The following is a 12,960-nucleotide window of genomic DNA, read 5'->3' as shown; positions in this document are numbered from 1 at the left end:
GAGCAAATGTGACTCCATTTTGTTTTATGACTTCATCCTGTAAAACAACCATGCCAAGTAGAAGAGTCATGACTGGGGCAAGATGTTCTTTTCCTTTTGCTATAGAAACCTTTAAGAACACGGAACTACCTAATGGGGCATTGTTTCTGTAACTAGGGTAACAGGACTCTGTTTCTGTAACTGGGGTGACTGGGCTAACTGTGATTGGTTAGGCTTCCCTCCGCTTGACTGCACTGTGCCGCTTCTGTAACCTGGCTTGCTTGCATTGGCTAGACCCCCCCCCCCACCCGGAACATCCCTTTTGAGGTTTTCAGGCTTATAAGGAGTGCCCTTGCAATTGCTCGGGGCTGATCAGGGGAACAGCTTTATGTTCTGGTCAGCCGCCACCAGTGTGCTTCAATAAAGGCTTGATTCAATTATACGTGAGTGGTCTGGAAGTCAGTTTATGAAACCCTGGGACAAAGCTTTAACTATAACAGTTACATTAGGCATAAGATGATTGGCTTATGGATACTATCTTGCTTGTGTATGATTGATAGGCATGCCCCCACTCGAACCCTATAACAATTGTATGCATTCCAAAAATAAACTGAGCTACTGGACGATGACCTGAGGTGGGTCTCCAGCCAGTTCTCTCACCAGCTCCCAGAGTCTGTGTTTGATTCCGTGTCTCTACCCCTCATGACAAGGTAGCCTAGCAACTGGTTGACCAGAACCACAGCAATTTGGCGCTTCAACATGTCTGCTCGCATCCTCACCCTTCAGGACTGGCCATCCCGTTGATTTCAGGTAAGGTTTCAGGTAGGATTTCGGGTAGTAGACCCCGTTTTCCTTCTGTGTGTTGTTGGTTCCTTGAAGGTGAGCAAGGAACCCCCTCCTCTACCCTCTTTCCTTGTCCTTGTCATACTGTTGGTACCCCAAGTTGAGGCACACACCGTCATAAAGACTGGTGTCACTTTATGACCACTCCTTCCCCCTGTTTCACTTGGCGAATTCACATAAGGGACTGTTCCTCCCAGAATTCAGAACCTCGGTTTTCTCTGTTAAAGGGAACTCCCCTCCGTAAACACCGTGTGGGTATAGGGCCTTGATCTAACAAGTCAAGGAAGTCCCCCACTAAGCACAAAACATTGGACCCTAAACACACTCTTATTGTCCTATTTAGGGACTTCCATGTCTGATCCGTTGCCCCTGCATGTGCGTTGGGCCCCTACTTTGGGCATCTTCCTCCTCATTAGTGCTTGGCTTAGTGTGATTTTGTTTATCCTTGAGAGACTTCAGGAGGCCTCTGATAGGTCCACCAATCAGTCATGGGCAAACTTCCCCCCATTCAATATTAGCTGCACTGAAAGCACTGCTTTCTCAGCGTGGACTCAAAGTGAAAAATAAAGACATTGATCAATTCTGGCAGGAAGCTGTCCTTTTAGCACCCTGGATTGGCCCTGAAAACATATGGGATCCACAAATTTGGATGAGAGTCTTATACTCTGCAAGAAAAAAAGGAGGTCAATGAGGGACACATTCCCCCTGCCTCTTTCATCTCGATCCTTCTTGCCATCATTGCCAGCCTTCGTGGCTCTTCTGCAGAAGAGGTCAACAAAAAGGATAATGAGTCTTTGGAGGACAAAGCAATGACTCTTCAGGCCTCTGCTTCAAGTGTCATTGATTCAGATGAGGACAATAATTTGAATGAGGATGAGCCCGATGCTTCACAGCATCCTGCAGCTCCCTCTGCTCCCTTGTCTAACTCCCCTCCTCCTAAATGCCCATGGGCAGACTTAAGCCCTTATGCTGAGAAGGCACCACCTGTAAGGCCGCCTGTTCCTTGTCAACCCCATGTTCTCCTCATAACCCTTTCCTTGCCTTTCCAGTGAATTTTGCTTCTGATGCAGAAAGTAGACCCTGGGTGCCTACTCCCTTACCAGATTTGGCATTACTGAGGAAGGCTTCTCAGGAGTCTGGACCTGACTCTCCTTACTTTGAAGAGATATTAAGACAATGGTCAGGCCAATTACAAACCTCCTATGACTGGATGAACCTTCTCAAGGCATGCTTAAATGGCCCACAATTTTTCCAATGGAAAGCTTCCTTCGAGGAGGAAGCAGAGTAAATGGTGAGGAATAATCTCTCCTATGGCATTGCCATCACTTTAGATATGTCGCTGGGTCATGGTGCCTATGGGAGCCCACAGGAAAAATCAAAGATTGGCAATCTCGTTTACTTTGACCAAGTTAGAGACATTACTATGAAGAGCCTTAAAAATATTACACCTCCAAAATATGATGAACTCTTCAGAAACCTGATCCAAAGTCCCCAGGAATGGTTCTCTGACTTTTTGTCCTGAGTTACTGAGGCAATTGGGAAGTGTATCCAGCCTGGCCCCATCCAAGACTCGATGGTGAAGCAATTGGCATGGTAGGGAGCCAATGCTGAAACTAGGGCTGCAATTGCCCCAGTACGCAATGAATCCCTCTCTAAATGGATCATTGCTAAAAGGAGCTTGCTCCCTCTACAGGATCCATCCAGGCATTGACAGCTGCCATTCACGCATTAGCAACTAACAAAATACGGGCCTTCACGGCAAGGGTCTGATCTCATTTGCTTTGGCTGCAATCAACCAGTTCACATCAGAAGATTCTGTCCCAGGAATGATAGTCCCCCAGACACCCGTATCTCAAGACTCTTTGTCCTAGATATAAGAAGGGTTATCACTGGGCAAGAGATTGCAGAGCCAGGCCTTTAAACTCCCATCAGGGCGACCCTCAGCCCCACCAGTAAGAGGGAAGATATGTCCTCAAATCCACTGGACGCTGCCCATTTTGGACACCAAGCCCAGAATGACTCTTATGCTTGATGATGTCGCTGTTAAAGGTATAGTGGACACAGGGGCTGATGTTTCCATAATGGATTCCAACTCTGCATCCAAGATGACAAAGTGGAAGACAGTACTGGGTCCCCAAATTCCGGGTGTTGGTGGGTTATAAACCACCAGGAGAGTTGTCTCCCCTCTTATCTAGCAGGACACCAATGGAGAGAAAGGTGCCTTTTATTCTTTGATTTCAGAAGTCCCTAACACCTTATGGGGAAGGGACATACTGGAGGAAATTGATGCTTCATAACTACTGATGATAAAGCCCTTTATGATGAAATTATGATACATGACAAAATAGGACTGTAGGGGAGACCAGTGCCCCCACAATTCTAGGGGCCACTCTTCCGCTGATCACTAAGCCAGATCCCATCTCCCTGGAATGGGACATCACAGATCACAATTCTTAAGCAACAGGTTCAGGAGAAATTAGATCTTGGGCATATTGAACCCTCCACCAGCCCTCACAACACACCTATCTTTGTAATCCCCAAGAAAAATGGAAAACATAAGTTACTTCAAGATTTAAGGCCAATAAATAAACATATGAAAAAGATAGGTTCATTTCTATCAGGTATTCCTGATCCAGCCAGTATCCCAAGCAACTATTTTTTGTTGCCATAGGCCTCAAGGATTGCTTCATTTCCATACCTATAGCACATCAGGACAGACCCATTTTTGCATTTACAGTGTGGAAACCTAACACCATGATACTTGCCTGGAGATATCACTGGACAGTCCACCCACAAGGGATGAAAAATAGCCCTCCGATATGTCAGCTCTTTGTTTCTCATGCGACCAGGCCTCTTACACAGCATTTCCTAGTCATACATTATATGGATGACATTTTACTTGCTCATGCAGATTCTGGTAAATTGCAAGTCTGCCTTGAGAAGTTGATGTCTAACCTTGACACTTTGGGCCTTCACATAGCCACTGATAAAGTGCAACATTCTGCCCCATATGAGTTTTGGGGCTACAGAATTACTGCAAGAATACAACCCCTTAGAGCTAATCTACTATTAGACCTCAGTACTCACTTAATGAGTTTCAACAGTTATGTGGTCAAATCAGTTGGCTCAACCCTTTCTTTTGTTTGCCTCCGGATACACTAATGCCTCTGTTTGACTTGCTTAGAAAAGAGAAGGGTCCTTCCTCCAAGATAAGGCTCACTCCTCAAGCAGAGACAACTGTTCAAATGATCAATGACAGTCTCCTGAGGTTATAAACCCATAGATATGACCAGTCAAAACCCCTGTTAGGAATAATACTAATGACTTCTGGAGCACTGCTTGGCATTATATGGCAAGCCCAGGGACCTCTATATTGGGTGCATCTGGCTTGGAGTGAATGTCATAAAATCACAGGTAGGCTAGAAAGTATAATTCTTGTGGGGCTAAAAGCAAGATATTACTGTAACAAGATTTTTCACACAGAGCCAGACACCTTGGTGTTACCATTAACACACACAGAGGTCTCAACACTCCTACAGAATAATACTCTGTTTCAGACTTTACTGTCTGACTTCCCTGGACAGACTGATAATCACCTCCCTCCCAATAAGTTGCTCCAAACACTGCAAATGCTGGATATTACAACTCCTAAGCATGCATTCCCTGCATCTCAGCCCATACTTTAGCACCATATGGGCATTTACTGACACAAACAAACACACATTTGGTGTTATCCTGAAAATTCCCAATAAACAGGACATCTCCCACAAGGAGCATCACTCAGGCTCAGTGCAACTGGGAGAACTTAGGGCACTAATACAGGCACTCCTTATGAGTGCAGACACTGCCAGAAATATTTTTTCAGATAGTAAGTACTCTGTCCAGGTGGCAAAAGCAATTATTGTGCAATTTTTAGACCCACAGGTAAGCCTATTGATCAAGCTCTCCGGACCCTTAAGGATCTTACAGAAAACAGGAAACATCCATGGTTCATATCACATGTGAGATCCCATACTGGATTGCCTAGATTCATTGATACAGGAAACTCTCAAGTGGAAAAACTCATCTCCGATGGGTCTAATGACGCTGTACTACAGGAAACAGACACATTTATTTCCTGCTGTCCTGTGTCATTGGACTTGATGGAGCAAGCCCGCATCCTCCACATTAAGTTTCACAAGTCTGCAAATTATTTGAAGGCCTTGTTTCCTGACCTTACTATGACACAATGCAAGCATCTAGTCCAGGCTTGCAAGAATTGCACCGCTCTGGTGCAACTTGGACCTCTGCAACCACAGGAAATAAACCCTTGAGGCCTCTCCCCTAATAATCTTTGGCAAATGGATGTCACTCACATCCCCTCCTTCGGTAAGCTCATGTTTGTCCATGGACACTTACTCCAAATGTACACATGCTATGGCACAATCAGAAGAGAACGCTTCAAATGCCATAAAGGCAATGAAAGCAACAATATTAATGCTTGGAGTGCCTTGGTCTCTAAAAACAGACAATGGACCTGCCTATACCTCACAGGAGTTTCAAAATTTCCCGGTGTCCTGGAAGATTACTCACACAACAGGCATCCCTTATAACCCACAAGGGCAAGGTATAGTGGAAAGGACTAACCGGACACTTAAGGAAACATTGCAGAAACAAAAGAATGCTCATACATGTCTAGATCCTCACCTTGCATTGACGCATGCTCTCTTTGCCCTCAATTTTCTTACCTTTGACTCAAATGGGATAAGCCCTGCATACAAGCACTGGGGCTCCTTTCCCTCCTTGACTCCAGTCCCCCTGGTACAATGGAAAGGTCCACTCACAACGCATGGAAAGAGCCACACCCTTTGATTACCCAGGGTAGAGGCATCGCCTGTGTTTTTTTCCAGAGGTAAACTCTCACTCCATTTGGGTACCAGCAAGAAATGTCAGACCAGCCACCGAGAGGCAGGCCTCCGAAACCGAGCCAAAAGGAGAAGAAGAGATCATCATGACCTCCCCACCGGAGGGCTCACAAGATAACCTGGGGTGATATCAAACTCTTATCAGATCAAGCTCAGATCATGTCACCTGCTGGAGACCAGAGCCCTGGTACTCTCTTCTTGTTTATGTGTGCAATTATAACCTGCAACTCACAGGTAAATGCACAACAGGTAAGTATGGAGGAAGAAAGGCCTCTGCCTAATGGCCTGATAACTCAAGGCCCTATGCTGGCCTGTCCAAGCAAAACGGACACACTTCAAAGTATGTCCCATGAGAGAAAAATCGCTTTGCACATAGCTATCACTCCTAAACGGCTGTCTGCGGGACAGTTCTTCTCTAGCGGAGAGCCGCTAGCACCATCTAGTGACAAAAACTCTTCAGTGAGCAAAATATTCATGCCACTGCCATTAAAAAAAAACATGAGAGCAATCCACGCTCAAGTAATCGTGACCAGGATGTTGTACATACTTCTCTCTCAAATCTTGCAGAATGCATTCCAAGGACAAAACTCAGGAGGACAACAGGAGCCCCCCCACCCCCACTCCCGGATCAATATCATCATAAGGCTCGCGGTACTCCTTACAGCCACAACTGCAGCTGCGGCTCTCCTGCACCCAACCAGAGGACCACACCCAACCAATTGGAAACAACTTATGCTGTTGCTGGACTTTAATTGGACTTTCCCCTTCTTTTGCTTTAACGCAGAAAAGGACCCCCTTTATGCTTTTGTGCATCATTTTGTCATTCAGCCTGCAAGTACATGCTTAGTGGGTGGGAGCTCCATCTCCTGGGATTCTTTTACCTGTTGGTTTGGATGATACTGTATTGCCTTTGTTGTTTGCTACTAATGTTTCCTCACGATGTCCAGTTACATCTGACCCAATAGTAAGGCACCCTTGGAATATGTCACTATCACTTGGTCATTCATGGGCCTTTACTATATTAAGGAATGTGTCTAAGGCACAGAGGTTGTGTCAGTCTACAATTTGCCTTCACAATAATATTCTTTGGGAGCCAGGAATAGGAGGCATGTTAGGTCTTTGGCCACTCTCCTTAGAAAGAGAAGCAAAAGTAGTCACTGTTAGTGATCCGCCTAGTGGCATGACCATGCCCCCTCATGCTAGAGACTCACATTATTGGCCCCAACCCTTACTTCAGAGATGTCCATGGAAAAAAATTTAAGGACATCGATGAAGGTATACCTCTAAGAGCTATATCTTGGAGAGATTGTCTCTCCCTTTCCAGACCCTATTTCATTTCTGATGAGCTTATTAGTTGGTCCAGTCCCTATACAAAAGGTGGGCAGAGAATGGAATTTTTGACAGAAACAAATACATTAATATTTAAACACCATACAGATTGGATAAAAAATTGCTCAAAATACAAAAGAAAGACAACCAGGAAACTTTTTGCAATTAGGCAAACAATTGTTATGTGGTGCTTACAAATGTATAGATATCAGTCCTATTGTCACCATGGATGCCATTTGGTTTAACGGTTCTTTTGAAAAACCCTCAGCTAAACGTGCTACTAAAGGCCATGTATGTGTAAAGCCACCTTTCTTCTTTGTAACTTCCACTCAAAATCACAAAAATGGTCGTCTTAATTGTGATGATTCCCAATGTGAGTTAACCAATTGTTGGAATTCCTCTGTTAAGACAGTAGTGCTAATGAGAACACCCCCCCTCCCATGTTATGGTTTCCAACAGAGGATGACTCCTCCATTCAAGAGATTCACTTTACAAAAGATATTTCCATTTCCAGAGTTAGGTGAGATTTTGGGATTACTGCTGCTATTGTAGCTGCTTCCCTCGCTGCAGTCGCAGCAGCTACTGCTGCTGGTGTAGCTTTGACCCAGTCCACAGCAAATGCTGCAACCATTAGTCAGGTAGTGCAGCACTCCACTAAAGCAATGACCATCCAGGAGCGACTAAACCTGCAGATCACCTCTGAAGAAATAATGACTGAAAACTTTAAAATTTAAGGAAAGTCATGACTCTACCCATGCTGGAAACTAAACTCCAAGTGGGATTTAACCTAAGAGGTCCCTATCATGGCATATTTTTAAAGAAACTTCAAAAACAAAGACAGAGACTACTGAAAGCAGAAAGACAGATGTGACTCCTCACATAAAGTATCTTCCATGAAAATAATACCTAGTGTTCTCAGAAATGATGGAAGACATCAGCAGCCTGTGGCATCGTGGATTTAAAGTGCTGACAGGAAACATGTCAATGAAGAATTTTCTGCCTGCCAACACCATACTCTGTGGAAAATAAGACATTTCAAGATAAAACAAAGGTAAGGAAATTCTTCAGAGTACATCTGTCATGCAAGAAATGGTAAAACAAGTCAGCTTTTTAGCTGGAAAAAAAGGAAACTGACATAATTTTCTTATGTAATATAGGAATACACCATAGCAAATACTACCATCATGTCCATCCACAAGAATGGAAGCCTGATTAGAATAAGATATGCTCCATGCTTGTGTAATTATATTAAACTGGATTCTACTGTCATATATAACTAAAAAGAACCAATAAAAAGATAAATAAAAGAAAAAAGTCTCAGAGAAATCACTATCCTTTGTAAGAAAGAAAGAAAACAGCACAAGATTTTAGTTCAAATATGCAAGATAAAATGAGGATTGATATAAATATATACATATATATTTAATCCTACATTAATCTTTTGTTTAAAAAAGCAATTAAAGTATGGTAGTATCTGATAGGGCCTTAAATATAGAGATAATTTATTTATGTTCATTGCATTTTAACTGATACAAAAAAATATAAAAGTCAGCTGAGACTCCCCCACCCCATATACATTGTTCTTGAGTCATGATACCTCAACTTAGTCTGATGTGTTTCTTTGACCTTCTCAAACCTTCTGTTTCTGCATCCAGATCCTCCTTTGTCTTTATTTTGCTCTCTTATTTGGAAGAACACATTTTCCTCCCAAGAAAAAGTGCATGGAAGATGTGATAGTGAATTTTAGGTGTCCACTGAACTGGATTAAAGGGATACCCAGATAGCTGGTAAGACATTATTTCTTGGTATGCCTATGAGAGTGTTTTAAGAAGAGCATTATTCTATTATTGGTCATGCCCTTGGAACTGCACTGAGTCACACCACCTGTTTTCTTGTCTCTTCAGTTTACAGCCAGTCCATCTTGGGACTTCACAGTCTCCACAATCATGTGAGGCAATTACTGTAATAAATCCCTTCTCACATGCCTATCATCTATATATCTCTCATCTATTTTCTATCTGTATCTATCTATTCATCCATCAGTATCACTTTAGATCTTTTTCTGGAGAAACTTAACTAATACAGGAAATCAATTTCCTGTATTAGTTCCTGACCATAGGTTTCTGGATTGTAAGTAGTATATCTTAGAATCCTCATGACATTTTTTAGTGAGTTCTAGCATGCTGTGCTGCTTTTGAAAAATTGCATTCCCTCCTGAAATTTGATCCATGGTATTAATTGTTGTCCTATAAAATTTGAAAATATCTTCTCTCTACAGTTAATATTAACAAATATTAAATGTATATCAAATGCCTGCCAATAAGGCTATAAAACTAAATGATAATGAACCAAAAGTGTTCAAAGCAACTGGTTAAAAATCTTTATTTTCCAATCAGATAGCCCTGGGGTTCACTTCCTGGCTCCGCCTATGTGATTTTGAACAGGATACTTAACAAAGTCTTGTCTCAGTTATTTGGATAATAATAAGATATAATAATGATGTCATAGGCTGAATAATGACCTCATACCCTAAAACATTTATATTTGTATACTTGAAACCTATGGCTTACTTTACAAAAATTAAAACTGACATTATAGGTGGATTTTTGTCAAGGATTATGACATGAGTAGATTCTATGGGATGATCCAAGTGAACCTAATATAATCAGCAAGATCTTGATAAAAGAAAGATGGCAGGACATGAGGAAGTGAAGAAGTGGTGATTGAGGTTGAACTGATGAAGGACTCACAAGCCAAAGGATGCTGGCAGCCTGTATAAGATGAAAAAATCAGGGAAATGGATTCTCTCCTACAGCCTCCAAAGGAACCATCCTGATTGGCAGAATAATCTTTGCCCAGGGGAAATGATATTGGACTTCGAATCCCAGAACTATAGGATAGTTAATGTGTATTGTTTTTAGTCCTTATATTTATGGTAATTTGTTAAGGCAATAATGGTAACTAATACAGATACTGTCTATCTCATAAGTTTATAAGAAAAAGTAAGTTAAAAAATGAGCAAAATGCTAAAAGCTTGGTAAGGGGAATCAGAAGTTGAATGATGAGAAACATGGTGGTGAAGGGAAGACTATAAATTTTGGTAAAATAGTTAGTGTAGGCATCATTGAGAAATTGACTTTCTGTCAGGGTACAAGGCAGTCTGTTGTTCTACACTTTTGTCAATACTTGACTAATATATGTTCATTTACAAAGTGAGAATGTTCAAAATGTATACCATGTAGTTTTCATTTGCACTTTTTATTTTTAATCAACTTTTGTATGTTTTTTAGTTGACAAGTAGTAATCATCTGTATTCATGGGACATATTGTTGTGATAGATGTATACATGGAAGGATGATTGAATCAGGCTACTTTACATGGTCATTATCTCACACACTTGACCTTTCTGTATGGGTAGGATATTTAATATCTTCCTTTTTAGCAATTTTGAAATATGCAAAGTATTATTGTTAACTAAAAATACCATGTTCAGCAGGAGATGATTAGAACTCATTCCTCCTGTCTACATAAAACTTTGTACCCTTTAAGCAACTTCTTCTCTTTCCCCAACCACTCACACTGTCACCCCCCTTCCCAAGTTCTGGCAATCATTACTTTTCTCTTATATTACATATAAAAGTGGTATCATGTGGTCTTTATCTTGCTGTGCCTGACTTATTTCTCTTAATTTCCCCTGGTTTTCCTTGGTTTAATCGTGAGATCATAGTAAAAACTCACAAGAGTGTTAAAATATGCTCTGGCTGATGCAAGTGTTGCAGTATGTGAATAGGAAGCATGCATTATTTATAAAAACTAAGGAAACTCTCTGTAATAGGGGTTTGGTGTTCATGGGACTACAAAGAAGTAGGGTGATGAGAAGCAGGTCAGAGAAGGCATGCCTGATAGGGAGGGAAGTGGAGCATATCCCAAAGAGGAGAGCACAGCCACAGACAGATAGATGGATCTTCTTCAAATAGGAACAAAGCAGAGCTTGTACATAGGTGGCTCAGAGACAAATCCTCTAGCAGCTGGGTTGGTGTCAAGGTCCTTTGGGTCAACCACAGATTTCAGGCAAAAGTTCTGTAAAATGGTGGTCAGGAATAAAAACAGTTTCATCCGGGCCAGGCCCTCTCCCACACATATCTGTTTTCCTAGAAATAACAGAGAGAGGATGGTGTGAATACTCTGAACAGTATATCTCTGACTGGACAAACAGAATGCAGAGTCACTATTAAATGAATGAGCAGATGGATGAAGAACAAATATAAAGCTTGGCTGATTAGACAGAAGGATGGACACAATATTTTATCAGTACCCTTCATTCAACCAATAGTTACTATCAGGTCTATACCAAGAACTTCATTAACAATGTCCACATTACAAGTGTTCTTTTGATATTTCATGTGTCCATCAATCTTTTCCCAGAAACACACACTCATTTTTAGATAACAAGTAGCAATCATCTGTATTCATGGGGTCCCAGTTTCCAATCAGAAGTTCAGTGATATTGTCTCCCATTCATCTGATTCTTTCTGTCTCATCAGTCTTAAATTTACTAAACAGCAGTGCCCAGTGGAGCATACCTGTAATCCCTGTGGACCGAGAGGCTTAGGCAAGTTCAAAGCCAGCCTCAGCAACTTAGTGAGGCCCTAAGCAAGTTATGGAGAACCTATCTCAAAAAAAATAATTTTTTAAAAAGAGGGGTGCTGGGATGTAGTTCAGTGGTTAAACACCTGTGGGTTCAATCCTCAGAACCAAAATGAATAAATACAATGTCGTTTCAAGCTTTATCTCATGCTGTTCCTTTGGAGTAGGATGTACTTCTCATACTTCTTTCAGATCCTAGGTCAAATGTGATCTTTCCATTACATTTTTTTGTAATTGTTCCAGGCAGTAGATTCTTGTCCTCTTTGGTTTTAGTAAGCCACAAATCACAGATTATTTGAGTCATTATTCTCTATTTTCTAGTCTGCTAAAATGTAAGTTTTATTAAGGGAAGGCTCAGTCCTTTGAACAGTGGAGATGAATTTAAACTTCTAGGAAGAGTTCTGGGGAATGCACGTGTACTTTGAGACATGAAACAATCTATCCTCTCTGTAGTTTTCTTATTTTGGAATAACTAGGTTAATTCCCAAAAAGGCTAACTAATCTGACCCAGTAAAAATGTATCCTGACCAGGAAAAATGCATGAGCATTAGGCATATTGCTTTTGATCATGTGCAAAGAACATTTCAACCAGCCCCCAAATAAGCCTTCTGCAAATTCAACTGATCCCATGAAGGTTTTTTCCCCTGAAGTGCTACCAGAAATAAATTCCTATTACCTTTGAGAAAGGCAAGAAATAGTCACTCTTCTTAAATTTGCCACTCTTATCCAGGAAGTGAGCAGGGTCAAACATCTCTGAGTTGGGGAATTCTTTGTTATCGTGCAGCACAGAAGTCAGTGATGTTATTATGAATGTGCCCTGAAGTGAACAGACACAGATAAACCAAGTTGGAAAGAAGTCATGGAGCTAGAGGAAATGTTGGAATTTACTTAGTCCAAACATCATGATCGATAGATAAGAAACCTTTGTCCAAAGACAAGCAGTGCTATGTCCAGTTAGACAACCAAATAATAAAATGCATGAGTTTAAGACCACTGGCTATGATCTTTCTAAAATGCTCCCCTCACCACCATAGCATTTGAAGTAGCAAGTACTTGAGTACCTGAGCACCAAAACTTTTGTTTTCTTTATCAACAAGTTTGGACACTGGTGTTTGCCACTACTTGATACTCTTTATTATCACCTCAGTTTCACACACCTTGTATGGGATTCTGGTTTAAGAGGGATCTCTGTTGACTGTGGAAATATTCAAGGTATCTGTTTATAAGGCTCTACTGGAATAATAAAAAGCAAAACCAC

Source organism: Marmota monax, unplaced genomic scaffold (assembly GCF_021218885.2).
Source record: "Marmota monax isolate L192 unplaced genomic scaffold, Marmota_monax_Labrador192_F-V1.1 WCK01_AAM20220418_F8-fsc00004, whole genome shotgun sequence".
NCBI lineage: Eukaryota > Metazoa > Chordata > Mammalia > Rodentia > Sciuridae > Marmota > Marmota monax.
The sequence above is the reverse complement of the archived record's forward strand: the minus strand, read 5'-3'. Positions refer to the sequence as shown.